Source organism: Amborella trichopoda, chromosome 6, assembly GCF_054954075.1.
Source record: "Amborella trichopoda isolate Santa Cruz 75 chromosome 6, AtrichopodaSantaCruz75HAP2 v2.0, whole genome shotgun sequence".
Lineage (NCBI taxonomy): Eukaryota > Viridiplantae > Streptophyta > Magnoliopsida > Amborellales > Amborellaceae > Amborella > Amborella trichopoda.
In genome coordinates this window covers 16,113,769-16,132,040 of record NC_142341.1, presented here as the reverse complement: position 1 = coordinate 16,132,040, position 18,272 = coordinate 16,113,769, and the positions used below count along the sequence as shown (strand labels likewise).

The 18,272-nt window shown below is 33.6% G+C and overlaps 1 pseudogene; it reads right to left on the bottom strand.

Moving 5' to 3' along the window:
* Nucleotides 1–1,322: 1,322 nt before the first annotated feature.
* LOC148781633 (cytochrome P450 CYP72A616-like) overlaps nucleotides 1,323–18,272 on the bottom strand; it is a 33,990-nt pseudogene continuing 17,040 nt past the window's right edge.

Genomic DNA, 18,272 nt, shown 5'->3' with positions numbered 1-18,272 from the left:
TCTGCATTAGAGAGAGAACGAGATGTGATCTTTAGGGGGGAGAGACAGAGAGGACATATTTATGTGGGAAAGAAAAATTTAAGGGATGATAATCTTCCTATTTATAAAATAAATAAGAAAGCCCAAAAAACCCAAAAATCCCCATAGTAATTCGGGTTTGTTTTTATGAGTTCCATGTCATATATGTACTCACATTTATGGCTAATTTTTCTTTTTAATGTCTTTTACATATTTAATACTTGATTTTTATTGCTTTTAAAGAACTTTTAAAAAATAAAATTAAAGTAATTTCTCTATAAATTTTCATTCTTTAAAAAAACGTTTATGACCAAATTTTAGATTTTGTTTAATCAATTCTTAAAGTAGTAAAATAAATTATATTGTCTTTAAACAAAAAAATACCAATTTAAAAATATCTTATGTTTTCAAATACTAAATTTACAACTATATTTAAAATATATATGACTAAATTGATTTTTTATTCTATTTATTGACTATTTTTTAGATTTTTATTTTATATCTATGTGCAACACATGTAATTGTACCAGTTAAATGAAAATTTTAAAGAGAAACTATTTTCAAATTTTTAGAGAGAGAAACTACATCATAATTTCAAGTTTGTTGTGTTCTCCGTCTCTGCTTGTTTCCAACTGTGTTTACCAAATATGGGAAAAACCACGCTTGAGTAATTTTTTAGTATAAATTATTTGCATATATATAAATATTTTACATGTAAATATTTTCTTGTCAAACTTTTATGCGTCCAAAATAATCCCTTATATTTTCCTTAAAGCAAGAGGAAGACTATGCAAAACCTAATCCCTTATATTTTCCTTAAAACAAGAGGAAGAGGATGCAAAAACCAGCCTTAGCATGCAAGCAAAGTACAATGGCGGTGCTATAAAACAAAAATGGCCTCTAGGCAAATTGACCAAAAATATTAAAATAATATTTCCAATAGAATAAAATGATCAAAATACCTTTAAAATTTTCAAAGATATTTTGGTTATTTCAGAGAGAGAGCATAGAAAAAGACTTAGAGATTTAGAAAGGAATAGATATATCTTTTTAAATTTTGTTTGAATTAAAAAAGTAAGATAAAAAAGAGTCAACTGGGTCTAGAGATTAGAAGGTATGTTTTTCGAAACCTTTATGATGCCATAAACTTTTTAAATTTTTAGGTCTATTGAAAATGGCCACCAAAAAAAGGATGTATAAAGATATTTTTCCATAGGAAAAGCAAAGAAAGCTTTCCTTTTTTTTTCAAAACGAAAAGTGAAAACTTAAATGAGAAGCCAACCTTATGCTGAGAAATAAAAAGATTAGGTGAAGAAGCAACCTTTGAGCTTTTCCATATGGAATGCGTGATTAATGATCCTTCGATGTCTCGCCCATTTCTCCCCTTCTAAACTTACAAGGCCGAACGCCAGTAGCTTTGCTAGTGGATTTGGAGATGGTTTAGAGAAGTGACCAAACTTGTTGTAAAGTATGTCTTTGATGAGCTCTGTGTCCATTATTATCACTCTTGGTGTCCCCCCAAACCATGTCACGCATATCTTTCCTGCAAGTTTAACATCCTCTCACTCATCATGCAAAAAGAAATCAAATTTATCGTCATTCTTGAAATATGAGAGTAACAGAAGAGATACGGGCCTTGTTTGGACATACCATTAGACACAACTACTACTTCTTTTTAACTTGCAAATTTGTTTAACTTTTCAAGCATGTTTGTTTGGTGGAAGTTTTGGCTTAGAAAGCCGACCCTTCCAAACATGTTGGCTCCCTGAAGGCACTAAAAGGTTGGAAGGTTTGACTTCTTAAGCCAAAATTTCTACCAATTGAACACGCTTGTTCAGTTCAGATCCCTGCTTGTAGGGAAAGTGCTATAACCTGGCTCGGAACTCTGCTACCATCAACAATCAAGCTCGGAACTCCTCTACCATCAACAGCAGAAAGAGACAAACGGTTCGGAGCTTAGGGTTTGCTGTATAAAAGCATACACCTCTGCCAAAGTTGGCAACCCACTCTAACTTTGCAATGCAGGTCCCCATAATATTAACACATGATAGGTCATATTTGTATGTTGTATGGTGGCTTTATACGCTGTTGGCTAGGGAATTTCGCGTAGGGCCCATGACTAAAGGACATGGGGCCACGATAATCCTTTAAAGAGCTATTTTGTCCCCTTGTGCCTCAACATAACATCTTAGACTCCATTAGGGATGGTAATTGGCGGGCCAAACCCTGGCCCTAGCCCCCATAAGGTCGTCCTAGCCTTGACAAGGCCCAAGCCTATGCCCGGCCTAGCCCTATCAGGGTCGGGCCACACCCGGGCAAATAAAATAAAAATATTAATAATAGAAAAAAACAAAGAAAAAGAAGCCCCGAACAGGCAGGCCATGGCCCTAGCCCAAGCTCGGCCAGCCCTACCATGGGGCCGTAGTTTCTTGGCCCTAGCCCAACCCTCAGGCCACATTTTGTGGCCTAGGCCCTATTTTTTTTAGGGTTGAGTCACCCAGCTTAATGCTACCCCTGGACCCTATCCCACCATTACCACTATAACAAACAAGAACCGTTTTTCCTCTCAACCAAGAAGTTTGGTCTAGCAATCATTTGCCTCAACCAAGCACGACCCAAAGGGCCAAGACGGGTTCCAGGATAATAATATAGAAGGTCTATGTAAGCACATTAAATATAGACTGTCGTTCATAGTCATGGGGTCTTTCCTCCTTGTAATTTCTTTTTTTCTTTCTACACCTTTGACTGGTATTTCATTGAGGAAATGAAAATGAAGTACAATTAGGATCGAAATGCCTGAGGAGAAAAAGAAAACTAATGAAGGAGAAAAAGTAAAGGAAATAAAAAGAAAATTTATAACAAAGAAGTAGAAGTAGCGGGCCCATCAGCGAAAGAATTAATTTCTCAGTTCATAAGTATTACTTGTTTCCCCTCAAATGGGTCAGAATCTTCGAAAGATCAACCACCCACTTCCCAAGAATGGAAGGTGGGACTAAGCGCCATTTGATAATATTGGAGGAATAGCCTCCAATGATCAAATGGAGAACACTGGTGTCCAGTCTAAGCACACAATGCTTGAGGCCTAAAAATTCTGCTTAAATTGCTTGGTACCTAGGGAGTTGCCCTGCAATTGTCAAAATAATCCCCCCAATAACCCGCTTTCATCATACTTTTCCTAATATTCCCATCAAAATTTTAAATTGATACCAACCCACTTGTGGAGCAACATATAGAGTTGACTTAGATACCATATGTCCCTTCATTCTCAAGAAAATTATTTCAAAACCTTTCAATGGCTCTTGCCTATCCTGATGTCATTTGCAGAATAACAGTCTTAGGATGGTTCACAGTCCTCGACTTATTTTGAAAAAATTATAAATTCCCACTCCTGCCATATGTGCCACATAACTGCTGCCACGGTGATTTTCCACAGCACCATACATACATTTTTTAGAGAATGGCAAGCATGTCATTTGTAACATCAACTGTGAGATTGTCCCCGGCATTACCCAAGCACATTGTAATTTGGAGATTGCAATGTAAAAACAAATGGTCATTGCTGTCTGACTCTTCTCTACACATAATACACGCATTGACCATGATCCTTACCCTCGTTTTCAACTGTTCCCAAGCGGCCAACCACAAGAAGACGCTCACTATTTGAGGAATTTAAAGGCCCAGACACTTGATACACCAGGTGATTGTCGAAAATCTATCCAAACAAGGTTTTTTGTATAGCAACATTACTGAGAAAGAACCCCCTGGTTCAAGCTCCCACACTTAATCTATCAGCTCTGATAGGAGAGAAATAGTGAGGTAAAGCGCCCTGAGCAAATCCCCAATTTGTTGAGCAACATTCGGATTTATTCTTATACACAAAAGCTGGATACCCCAAATGGCATTATAATCCTACCCACTAACAGACTCACTAACAGAGGCCTTCTTATGAGCATATATTCTAATTAAATCAAGGTAAGAAATTTTCAACGGCTGGTTCCCAATTCATTTGGTAGTCCAAAATTTCGGTCAACCTCCATTACTAACCAGCATTCTAACATATGATAAAACAAGAAACGGACGCTCTCTATAGGCTATGCCAGGAAACCCGAAATATTTGTGCCGTATATGTTGAATAAAATATTTTTCCACAAGTGTTGCTCCCCTGCTACTAACCTCCACCTCTATTTAATCAAGAGTGCCTCATCAAAGTGTTTTATCCTCCTAATCACAAGGCCTCATATCTTTTTGGTAAGCAAACATCCTCCCACTTAACAAGATGGTATTTCTTTTGTTCAACTCCCCCTTCCATAAGAAATTCATTATCAAAAGTTCTAGCTTCTAATTAGTAGACCGGAAGATTTGACAAAGTAGCATTAATCAATGTAATTCTGCCTCCAAAACAAAAAAATCTAGTCCTCCATCCATCCAATTTAAAGTGAAATCTTTCCACAATTGAGTCCCATTAGCGGTAAGACTATGATTCACCAAAGGTAACCCAAAGTACTTAACAAGAAGAGTTTCACTACCACATCCCATCCAAGAAGCCCACTCTCCAACATCCCTTTCATTACAATTTATACTAATAAGCTTCGATTTGGAAAAGTTAATCTTAGCCTTGATATAATCTAATAACCTTTAAAAACAGCCACAAAGATCAAAGGAGGCCTTTAAAACAACCAATGTATCATCACCATATTAGAGGTGAACACCATAGGACTCAAATAGGAAGCAGGGAGTCCCTTAAAAAGATCTGAATTAAGAACCCCATTGAGCATCAAACTAAATGACTCCCCTACCAAAGTACAAAGAAAAAGGGAAAGAGGATCCCCTTATCTCAATCCTCTCAAGACCTTGAAATAGCAAGTAGCTTTTCCATTACTAGGAATTTATAAATTGGCAGAGCGCAAACACTCATATATCCAACTTCACCACCTCTCCCCAAAACCCATTCGCTTCATGATAACAACAAGATAGTCACATTCCACTCTATCATAGACCTTTTCTAATTCAACTTTGCACATCAAACCCTTCATCCTAGCACACTGAAGAGCATGAATAACCTCCTGCACTACAATAATACAAGGTTTAAAAAAGCAGATCGGTGACTCGAATCGGTCACACCCATATACGTGTCGGTTCGGGTAGTCGGTGGATCAGTTCAGAGAATCGAAAGATGAAAATGAAAATTTTCATACCCCTAAAATAAAAAAAGGTAAAAATCTAAAAGAAAAAAAAACGAGTTCCATTAGAAGATGAACATAATAGTACTAATGATAGTAATAACAACATCAACCCAGAAAATTTAGCTTATTTAACAACAAGTCCATGATGGATGGATGATTTACCCAAACAAAAAATTCCTTCATGGATTCTATAAATGAAAAAAAATCAAACACAAATACTCCAAAAAATAAAAAGAATAAACGAGAACCATTGTTCATTCTCAAAATCTAAAAATTTGGGTCAACCATATGTGTGATAAGCAACTATAAACTTCAAACGATGACATAGTACAACCACTTCACTTTTTCATATCATATCCAGACTCAAGGTTCAAAGTTCCATCTAAATGGAATATACAAAACAAAGAGAACTAGCTAAGCAAATATGATTCTCAACATCTTGATGCAACTAACAAATAACAATAAGTTAATACTTCCAAATTTCAAAAACATAGAATTTCAAATATTCGGGGGAAAATAAAAAATAGAAAATAAGTAATCCTTTTTTTTTGTTATTATCATAGTTCTCCATTTTGGTATGTAATTTTGTCATAGTTTTTTATTTACAAATTTTTTTATTTATTTACAAATATATATATATATATATATATATATATATGAACTGAAATTTCAGCAGGGATAACTTTTTGTTTTACTCAGAAAATAAAACTTCGAACTCAAAGTTAGGATTTTTACGGTGATTTATAGACTATAAATCAAACATTTCAACAACATAGAAATTCAAATATTAGGGGGAAAATAAATAATAGAAAATAAGTGATATGGGAATCCTTTTTTCGGTTATTATCATCTTTGTCCATTTTGGTGTGAGATTTTGTCATAGTTTTTTATTTGCAAATTTATTTGTTGATTTACATAAAAAAAAACATATAAGCTGAGGGAAAAATGAACTGAAAAAAACCAACAAAAAGTGTTTTTTTTTTTTGAGGAAACAACAAAGAGAGTACTATTTGAGAGAGAGAGAGAGAGAGAGTGAGCAGAAGAGAGGCGTACGGGTTAAAATAAATTTGGGTTTGAAGCTTGTGGACCAATAATTTTCGCGTGCGCTTGGGGGTTTTGTGGATCACAGCCTCCATTTTGAGGTTTTTGTAGGTTTCTTCTACATCACATTCCGGATTTTTTTTAAATCATTGTTCCCTACGTTCATATTCATATGGAAGTCACTATTGTGAGCCATACGTCCTTACGCGAATGGTTTAGATTGAATATGGGCCATTCTATGGCCGATCTAACAAATGTTTGATAGTATTTTAATTTTAATTTATTTCTACAAATTCAAATCACTTGAAATATTAGAAGTGTGCTCTTCTCATCAAGGAACACCTAATAAAAACATAAAAATAATAATTCGTGAAAAATAAATTAATCAAAATACCCCCCAAAATATTTCAGGAGTATTTTGATCAATTTATTTCATGTAAAAAAATTGATATTTTTCATATATTCGCCTATTTTTGAAGAGAACATACCTAAAATTTTATGTGATTTGGATTTGTATAAAAAAAATTAAAATTCAAACACTTTCGGATATCCGTGATCATCAGATCGCGTCGTTTACTGTCGCAATACACACCTGGGCACATAGGATCTTTTCCCATATATATATATATATATATATATATATATATATATATATATATATATATATATATATATATATATATATATATATATATATATGGTGCATTTTGTATAGAGCTTTGGCTCTAAACAATCAAATTAGAGCCTACCTTCAAATATTATCGAGAAATATGGTTTCAATATTGAAAATCTTTGTGATAGCCTTAAAATATATTTTTATATTTATTTATAAAGTTTAAAAGCTTCAAAAATAGTGTAGATCGACAGATCTATGAAAACTTGAAAATCTTGAAAATTGACAATCCACAAATGTGTTACAAAAGACACTATTTCCAAAACATGAAATCTATTTTTTTCTCATGTCCATGCTTCTTGATGTTGAGATGATCAATTTGAAGATATTTGGGCATCAGAACAACCTCTTCTAGTGAAATTGAGGTAGGCTCAAATTTGATTGTTTAGAGCTTTAGCTCTATATAAACTTTTCTCATATATATATATATATATATATATATATATATATATATATATATATGTAGGAAAAATTTTGTGTATGCCAATGTGTGTACCGCTATACTAAACGCCCAACGGCCCAGATCGAATATGGGCCGATCTGACGGTCACGGTTGTCTGAGAGTGTTTAAATTTTAATTATTTTTTTGCAAATCAAAATGATCTGAAATTTAGATTGTACGTACATATTAGTGAGATGCACCTAATAAAAATATATAAAAAAAAAATCTCAAAACCAAATTGACCAAAATACCCTTGAAACCTTTTGAGGGTATTTTGGTCAATTTATTCCATATAAAATATTGTTTTGATATTTTTCATAGATTCGCTTATTTTTTATAAATACACGTTCCAAATTTCAGATCATTCGATTTATAGAAGAAAAATGAAACATAAAACACTATTAGACATCTGTGATCGTCAGATCGGCCCAAATTCGATCTGGGCCATTCGGCGTTTACTGTAGCGGTACACGAATTGGCGTACCGTAGCATTTTCTATATATATATGCAAGATACTATAAAATTCCTATAGGCAAAACTGAACAGTGATTTCTCCTACCCTCATCACCATCCAAACTTCATCGCACGGTCACAGTTATTCGATAGTGTTTTATTTTTATTTATTTATTTACTAATCATTATGATCTGAAATTTGGAACATATGTACATCTTAGTGATTCGCACCTGATAAAAATATGAAAAAAATAATTTGTAAAATATAAATTGACCAAAATACTCTCATATATTTTAGGGGGTATTTTTATCAATTTATACTTTACGAATTCTTTTTTTCATGTTTTTAGTAGTTGTGTCTCACTAAGATGTACACATGATCTAAATTTCAAGTAATTTGACTTTATGAAAAAAATAAACATTGAAACACTACCAGATAGCTGTGACCGTGCGATGAAGTTTGTATGGTGATGAGGTAAGTGAAATCACTGTTCATTTCCACCTATAGACGTTTTCCATATATATATATATATATATATATATATATATATATATATAGGGTGCGGTTTGTATAGAGCCTAGGCTCTAAACAATCAAATTAGAGCCTACCTTCAAATAGGGTCGAAAATGTGGTTTCAATACCGAGAATATTTGTAATAGCCTTAAAATTTATTTTCATCTTTATTTATAAAGTTTAAAACTTAAAAGTAGTGTAGATCGATAGATCTATGAAAACTTGAAAAACTTGAAAATCTTGAAAATTGATGGTCCAAAAATGCGTTACAAAATACACTATTTCCAAAACTTGAAATCCATTTTTTTTTCATGTCCATGCATCTTGATGTCGAGATGATCAATTTGAGGATATTTGGGCATCAAAATAACCTCTTCTAATAAAATTTTTGAGGTCAGCTCAAATTTGATTGTTTAGGGCCTTGGCTCTATATAAACTTTTTCCATATATATATATATACTCCATTCAAAGTTTTGTGTAAATATTTTCACACCAACCAAGCGCTACCAAATATATGAAACTGATTACATAGCGCTTTTTAAATGTGCTACCGAACATGGTAAAAAGAATGCAAATGCAAATATTTTTCTCCAAACTGTATACATATATAAATACTTACTCTTGTAGAATATCTAAGCACGCCCCAAACGTACACCCTTTAAGTCTGCTCAGTTTGGAACTTAGGAATAGTTAAATTTTTGGGGGGGATAAGAGCTTAGGAACTTGAACTTCCAAACTGGTTGGTATACGAAAAAGTCTATTTAAAACTTCAAGTTTGGAACCGATTTTTTCCCTTAAAAAAAAAACACTGCATTTTGAACTTGGAGTTGTTTAGGACAAATAAAAATATGATCATAAAATATGACAAATGGAAATTTTAATTACCACAAAGTACAAGATACAAACAAATTTTAATTACCACAAATTTCAAAGATTGCATGGAGGAAGAAAAGAAAGGAAAAACAAAAAAAAGAAAAGCAAAGAAAAAAAAAAGGGGGGGGGCAGGGGGGGTTGGTCCGTAAATGCCCGGCCCTTTCATACAAGGTAAGTCATTTTCTGGTGACCGGTGAGCGGGGCCCTAAGTGATGAATTAATAATATCAACAATAAATAATAATTAAAAAAGGAAAGAAAGGAGAAAAAAAAAAACCATGGGATCGAACTAGCAAGGTACCATAACTTTTTACCGTTTGGAGGAAAGAGGGAAAGAACCGATGAACAATCGGATGCGACAGATCGATGGGCTTGGACATGGCTTCTTTGTTAAGTCTATTGTTCTCCTTCATATTCCCAAACAGCAGCTTGCAAGGAGGTCACCTAATCCCTTGCTTTGCCAACTGCTTTTCAAGAACTCTTGGCCTCCACCAAATTGCATAACCTACTCTTACACTCACCCATGACATCAAAACAACACAAGCAAGAAAAACAGCCTCCAGATATGGTGCCTCTTCCTCAACCAAAAATATATATATAGAGCATATATGTCTGTCATAATTTCTGGTTTTTCTTTTTTTTTTTTGTTTTTTCTTTTTCTTTTTCTTCCTTGGTTTTTGAGGATAAATGCACTGATTTCATTTACTCAATGAAATCTTGTTAACATTTCTATAAAAACAATGGCGTCCAAGTAGTTGATTCTTTGATAAGAACTCTTACTTTTGTCCCTTGTATGCAGATGACTTTAGCCCACACCTCTTTTTTCCTGCTACTAATAAGGAATAGCACCCAAGAAGCTGAAAGAAAGAGCTATGTGATTTTTTACCTAGGCATACATTATTATCATTATTATTTTTTATTTATTTATTTTTTTATCACTCCTTTCTTTTGGCAAAAGATCACTTACATGTGGTCTTTATTACAATAAGATAAATTTCGAAATAAAATCAACATAACAATAATACCAAGATCTTAACAACTTGGTGTCATTAAAACAACTATACACTATGCTTGAGAATAAAAAATAAGATTGCAAGAAACAAAAGGAAGAGATTACCTTCAACCGGGCTTATTATACCCCACACTGAGTCACCACCATCTGATGGCGCGAGATCAACGGGCTAGCTTCAATTTCAAACCGGGAAAGCAAATTTCGGCCAAGCCACCCCTATGGAACATGAACTCATTTGATTACAAACTCAAACCCTAGGTGAATTCTCTTAGCAATCTAGTTTGAGAGAGATGAATTCTTTTTTTGCTAAACCCTAAAACCCTTAGTCATAAATCCATATTTGAAAGATAAGATAAAGAAGAACTCCATAACCAAAACTCTTAGGTTCTTTCACAATGTGGGAGAGAGAGATCAACCATGAGAAAGAAATTTTCTTAAGAGAGAGAGATAGAAAGATAATGTGTAGAGATTTTGGGTAGAAATAATCTATTTTTTATAGGCTCAAGATTAGGGTTTTTTAGGGTTTTTTTTTGCTTGTTTCTTCTTGTGGGATTGAACATAGACCGTCGATCAAGGGTGACTTGTAAGGTGAGAGATCTGAGCCATCCATTCCATAGATTGGTCATTAGCATTATGGAAGGTGCATGGACCATTATCCCTCTTTCCTTAACCATTTCCCATCAATAGAAATTAGATAAATTAAATCTAATTAAAATATTATATATTCCATAATCTTTCACAAAATATTCCAAAGATATATAAAGTCAATATATACTTTCAATATTTGGTCAATATATGGTCAAAATATTTCATATCTTATGTGACCACATGCCATAACATAATATTACCAAAAAAAGAATAACTTAAACTCCAAGAAAGAATCCAATGGGTGGGGTGTGCCACCCATGTGTGGCACATGTGGGCCTCACCCACTTGATACATGGTGGGCCCATGTACACTATGGGCCCCTCCATGATATTTTATATAATTTTAAATTATCAGAAAAAAATTTAAAACCATTATTTGAATTTTATAATTTTGTAAAATTAATATCTTCATTTTTATAAGTAAAAAAAAATTATAAATAAAATATCAAATGACTTATAAAAATTTAAATAATAATTCTAAAATAATTTTTATCATAAAACAAACATAATTAAATTAACTTTATGGGAAATGGATCCATATGGTTAAGGAATTTAATTTGCAATCATAGGGCACTCCACCTTCAGCTGTGGACTACAGACCACACTTGCTTTATCGAACCTACCCAGTGTTTCCCATGACCCACAGTCCAAGCAAGGGCTCATTAGCAAGTCACCATAGTCTGGCGGATGAGCCAAGGGTTCGCAATCTCAGTCTTTAGATTACAGGTCCTCCCTTAAAGACAAATCAAGGTCACCAAGACCTTATACGACCACAGCTCTATGGTGCATAGGGGTATATATCGTACATGTATACGCTCCACCCTAAAAGGTGAATTTATGGCTTTCCCGAACAGTCTATCGATATGTATGCCATTCGATGGTACATGTATGAAGTTTTGGCCCCTGTCTCTGTAGGCCACCATCATACATAAGGGTCACACAATCCCTCGGCTCACTCATCCAGGTATGTTCTCTGACCTCATCAAGGGCTAACCCATAAACGCTTATCGGTTTGTTCTTCATGCCTAGGTAACATAGGTTTTTTTCAACCGACTGGCTTAGATCGTTAAACACAAATTGGTATCAGTAAACTATAGTTTATTTAGTATGGTCCATGATGGACCACATTCCCAATGAGTTCATGTTACACTATATCATTTCATTTTACAAGCACTCATAAGGCCTTTAAAGTACACATAAACCCAACATCTCTCACTTGGCCTTTGAATGTCTTACATTATCTCTTCTTCAATTATCTCTTCTTCACTTTCTCTTAGTCCCATCTCTTTCTCTCAATTACAATCTCTCTCAAGCATTTTTACTTATTCTCTCAATACATTAATCATGGCTTTCGTCATCAATCTTTTCACAAAAAGATTTATAGAGGCAACACATTTTTCTCTTTGTTGTTCGGATCTCATCCTAAAAATAGTCGTAGCTCATCTCTCGCATCGCATCGCGAATCATGGACCTATTGTCGCGAAAGATCATCACATACCCTCATCGTATGTGGTCGTATATTCATTGGCTCAAAAGGGTTGTTCAAATAAGCTGCTCCCTTTTGTAGCCATAGCACCAGCACCAAACATTTGGGTTCCATGGGTGAACAACATTATAGCCTGTTGTTCCATTTGACATATCAAATACTAGTAGGTACTCCCACTGGAATATTAGTTTATCTAGGTCTCGATCTGTCTCAATCTCACCTCATTCTTCAGGTGACAAAAATATGGTTTTATATGCTTAGAGTTCTTATGGAATCGTGGCTCCTTTGATACACATATCCTCAACGTGTTGTTGCAGAAAATTCATACTACCTCACAACGTACGAGGTAAAAGTCAAGTCGATTAAGAAATTTCTTAATCCATACAGCCTCTTCGATTACCAAACAGCACGTCGCGTACTCTGTCTTCATGGTGAACAATTTCATCACATCTTGTTTCTTTGATTTCCAAGAAACTACACCCCTTCCAAGCATGAACACATATCCAGATCTATCTGAATATCCAAGCAGCTAAAAAAACGTAGGGCTATAGCAGCTCCCACTCAATTATTGCACATATAACATATACATTCTCAACATTCTTATGCATATATTATGAGGTAGCATATCAAGTCTCATGCAATATGTAATTCAATACCCGTTGGTTTCACAATATGCAAAAACCTTTATGGACCACAAAGGTTCAACCACACTAGATATCTTGGTAGTAAATTCATATAAACCAAGTTATCTAATCAACACAATATGTCTCAGAGAAGCCCAACATGATGGCATTCCTACAACATTCCCTCTGGTTCAAAGTCTTAAGTAATCGAGGATTCTAAATAACTAGAAACATATGTCAAGGCATATAGGTATTTAAAAAAAAATAGTGCATGATAGTTTTTCTCTCACTTTTATAAATACCTTCAAGACAGCATGTTTTTCTTTTTAATAAAAAAAAAATTGATCTGATATATATATATATATATATATATATATGCATTCACAAGCAATAGTTATATAATAGTACGACAGTTTAAAATGATTTTCATAAAAACTTAATGGACCTTGCAAGACTATGTGGTTTTCTCATAACCATATTCATAAACTTGGGTTTTTCTCAAATCATCCAATTTAATTATAAAATACATGCTTAGCCTTCATAAATCATTTTACCGCATTCACCTTTAATTTCCTACCAAATCAAGTTCATGGCCACAAAAGCAAACCATATATGTCATCTTATAATTTTATCCAAAATAAAGCATGACTAAATAATGTCTATTGAAGTCTTGACAAAATATTTTGTTTTTGGTAATTATGGAGAATTTATTGAGAGATCATCATCACATGCAACACATCATACTATAGACATTATTGAGAGGATGGTCACCAAGACCAAGTTCCATCAGAATACTCTATTTGTACTTACATATTTGAATGAGCCATACTCATCTCTCGTGTTTCATCAGGCTCAAAGCTCTTGATCAAATCCAATCTTTATGTGTATCACTACCTTAAGTAGTTTATACTCAAACACAAGAAGGCACAAAAACACAAGGTATTCAAAACCGGCACTTTCAAATTTGTTAGCACTTATTAGTTAATGTCCATACACTTCATACATAGTCATAAAACAATTAGCCAAAATATAACCAAAGCACATTAAACAAAGGTATTGAATCATCTTTCCCTATATGACCTTTTCCTATATGACCTTACCATATAATGTGGGATAGATTTCATACCTCAAATTTCTTGATTAATCGCTTTTACTTGTTTGGCAAGCTTTTGTGGTCTTAGAAGTACACGCAACTGATAGATAATATATTGGTCATTGTTTTCACATGTCACGAAGTATCCATCTCTTCGATACTTGGATTATCATGTCTTACATTGTGAAGAAAATATCTTCTTCATTCTATTATTTCAAATATTATAATTTTGATTCTCCCACTGATCTTTAGCGTTTCTATGCTACCACCAAGTCTCTCTATATATCCTTTCATTTTGAAGAAACCAAGATGTTTTTATAGGTATTGTATTTCTTCTTCTTTCTGTTATTCCCAGATCGAATACTCTTCACATAGAGTGTCATATCTTGTCAACTATGTATTACCTCTCTGAAGTTTTATTATAATAAGTCATACTCATAACACACTATAAAACCTTTTTAAATGAGCCCTAAAAAATTGTCTTCATAACTAGGAATCCAAAGATGTGTCTTAACATGCCACATCTTTTTAATTTACTGCAGAATAGAACTTGAGCATCCCATGATAAAAATATGATATCTCTCAACTCATAAAGAGTTAATCTTCGAATCCTTTTAAGTATTGAAATAGACTCAAAAAATATAAAATAATGCTCAGCTCCATCCCTAAATCATACCATTTATTAAATATTCATTTTAGTAACATTTACGTCACAATGCAATTTTTTCAGTTGAAAATCAGGTTGAGCATCTCTTAATAAAAAAATTGTTTCTCTCAATTCTCAAGGAATTTCTTTTTAAAATCTTTTTTGTTGAAAACTAGACTCAAAATCAAATCATAACATCATAGTTCGAATCCCAAATAATACTTTTCTTCAAAGAAATAAATGACATTCAAGTCACAAAATAAATCATACTGCAGAATTTCAGGATGAACACTATCTAGTAAAATTGTCTTTTCTCTCCATCATCATGGAGTTTCCCTTTCAAACCAATTTTGTTTAAATTTAGACACATAATAGTAACACATATATTTTCATAAGCCTTATATCACTCTGTTAAATAGGCTTGATAAATATAGAAATTCATGTCTTCAATCAATTACATATCAAATTACAGAAAATTCAGGATAACCTCTCCTCAATCCAAAATTTTTCTTCCTCTCTTCCCACAGATATTTCTCTCTCAAATAAATTTTATGACAAATTAGACTCATAAGAAAATTCTAAAAACTTAGTGTGAACTATAAAAAATTATGTTAAGAATATAAATTAAATCTTAACTTCCAAGTCATGAAAATAATTTTCGTTGCAGAAAATAGCACTTGCGTATCCTTCAAAAAATTATCATATCTTTCAAACAACAAGAACTTTCTTGATGAAATTTTTTTTTGTTTGAAAGTAGACTCAATTTTATGAGTCACAGTCCAATTTCAGCTAGAAATAAAATCATATGATTGGTAATAAAAATTACTGAACTCAATGAACAGTTCTTGAATTTTGTATGGTTGAAACTTACACCCTTCATTGTTGAGTCTATAACTCTCAATTCCTATAGGATCTCCCACTGAAATTTTACAGGTAAATCCTACTCTAAAAGACACAAAATATCACTGAAGTATGTAATAGGAAAATACACTATTATATTCTTCACATCACTACTTCAAAATAGCCCAGAATACTAATTATGCAGAATGCATTTTTGGTATTGGAATATTTTAATAATTTTTAACCGTGGGTGTATTTCTTGACCACAAATATCGGTAACTTTCCTATATCTCATTCCTAAGCATGATCAAAACTCAATAAAGAGAAAAGATAAGTAATAGCATCAAGTATCAATAGCTCTGATACCAATGAAAGAAATACCTATGTGATCTTTTACAGGGGAATACATTATTATTATTTTTTTCACCCCTTTGTTTTGGCAAAAGATCACTTACATGTGGTCTTTGTTATAATAAGATAAATTTCAAAATAAAATCAACATAACAATAAAACTAAGATCTTAACAACTTGATGTTATTGAAATAACTATTGCTTGAGAATAAAAGATAAGATTGCAAGAAACAAAAGGAAAAGTGCCGGAGACTACCTCAACCGAGCTTATTACACCCCACACTGAGTCACCACTATCCGATGGCACAGGATCAACGGTCTAGTTTCAATCTCGAACCGAAAAAGCAAATTTTGGCCAACCCACACTAATAGAACATGAAGCCCTTTGATCACAAACTCAAACCCTAGGTAAATTCTCTTAGCAACCTAGTTTGAGAGAGATGGAATCGTTTTTTGCTAAACCCTTAGCTATAAAGTCATATTTGAGAGACAGGAGAGAGAAGAACTCCATAACCTAAACTCTTAGGTTCTTTCACAATGTAGGAGAGAGGGATCAAACATGAGTGAGAGAAACTTTCTTAAGAAAGAGAGGCAGAAAGATAAGGTGTAGAGATTTTGGGTAGAGACAATCCATGTTTTATAGGCATGAATAAGATTAAGGTTTCTTAGAGTTTTCCTTGGCTTGCGTCTTCTTGTGAGATTGAACATAGACCGTAGATCAAGGGTGACTTGTGGGTTGAGAGATATGAGCTATCCATTCCATAGATGAGTCATCAACATTGTGGTAGGTGCATAGACTATTATCCCTCTTTCCTTAACCATTTTTCCATTAATAGAAATTAGATAAATTAAATCTAATTAAAATATTATGCATTCCATAATCTTTCATAAAATATTCCAAAGATATATCAAGTCAATATACACTTTCAATATTTGGTAAATATATAGTCAAAATATTCTATATCTTATTTGACCACATGTCATAACATAATATAAACAAAATATGAAATAACTTAAACTCCAAGAAAGCATCCAATGGGTGGGGCGTGCCACCCATGTGTGGCACATGTGAGCCCCACCAACTTGACACATGGTGGGCCCATGTGCAATATGGGCCCCTCCATGATATTTTATAAAATTTTAAATTATAAAAAAAAAAAATCTAAAACATTATTTGAATTTTATAATTTTGTAAAATCAATATCTTAATTTTTCTAAGTAAAAAAAAAATTATAAATAAAGTATCAAATGACTCATAAAAATTTAAATAATAATTATAAAATAATTTCTATCATAAAACAAACATAGTTAAATTAACTTGATGGGAAATGGATCCATATGGTTAAGGAATTTAATTTGCAATCATGGGGCAATCCACCTTCGATGTAAACTACAAGCCACACTTGTCTTATTGAACCGACCCAGTGTTTCCCATGACCCACAGTCCAAGTAGGGGCTTATTAGTAGGTCACCATAATCTGGTGGATGAGCCAAGGGGTCGCAATCTCAGTATGTGGATTACAGGTCATCCCTTAGAGACAAGTCAAGGTCACCAAGACCTTATGCGATCATAGCTCTATGGCGCATAGGGGTATCTCGCGCACATGCATACGCTTTACCTTAAAAGGTAGATTTCTAGCTTTCCCGAACGATCTATCGATATGCTTGTCATGTGATGGTACATAGATGAGGTTTTGGCCCCTGTCTCTGTAAGCCACCATCACACACAAGGGTCACACAGTCTCTCGGCTCACTGATTTGGGCATGTTCTCCGACCTCATCAAGGGCTAACCTATAAACCCTCTTTGGTTTGTTCTTCATGCCCAGGTAACATGGGTTTTTCCCAACCGATTGGCCAAGATCGTTAAGTACAGATCGGTATCAGCAAACCATCATTTGCTTAGTATGGTCCATGAGGGACCACATTCTCACTGAGTTCATGTTCCACTATATCATTTCATTTTACAAGTACTCATAAGGCCACATAAACCCAACAGAAGCTACATGTTTTTAATATAGAGTTGGTGTATCGGGTTGGCATGTCATAGGTTCTTACAGTTTAATGATTCCAGCCAAGATCTTTCTCGAACCTTTGAATAATTTCTCGAAATGCTCCTTCTTGAATTTAGGGGAAAGATTTGGTGATTATGTGGGATTGAATTATACTTTTTTTTTCCTAGTAGCAGTAAATAAAGAAAATAAATTAATCTTAAGAGCCACTTGAAATCATGTTTTGCAAATCAGAGCTGGGCTTGGCTTGATAAGTGGTGGCGTTGGGTTGATCAGGGATTTGGTGGGTCTAATTAGTAGTTCAAATATAGGTTTTTCAATATTTCCTAGAGAATTTTAAAATGTAGAAAATAAGTTTAGTATTACTC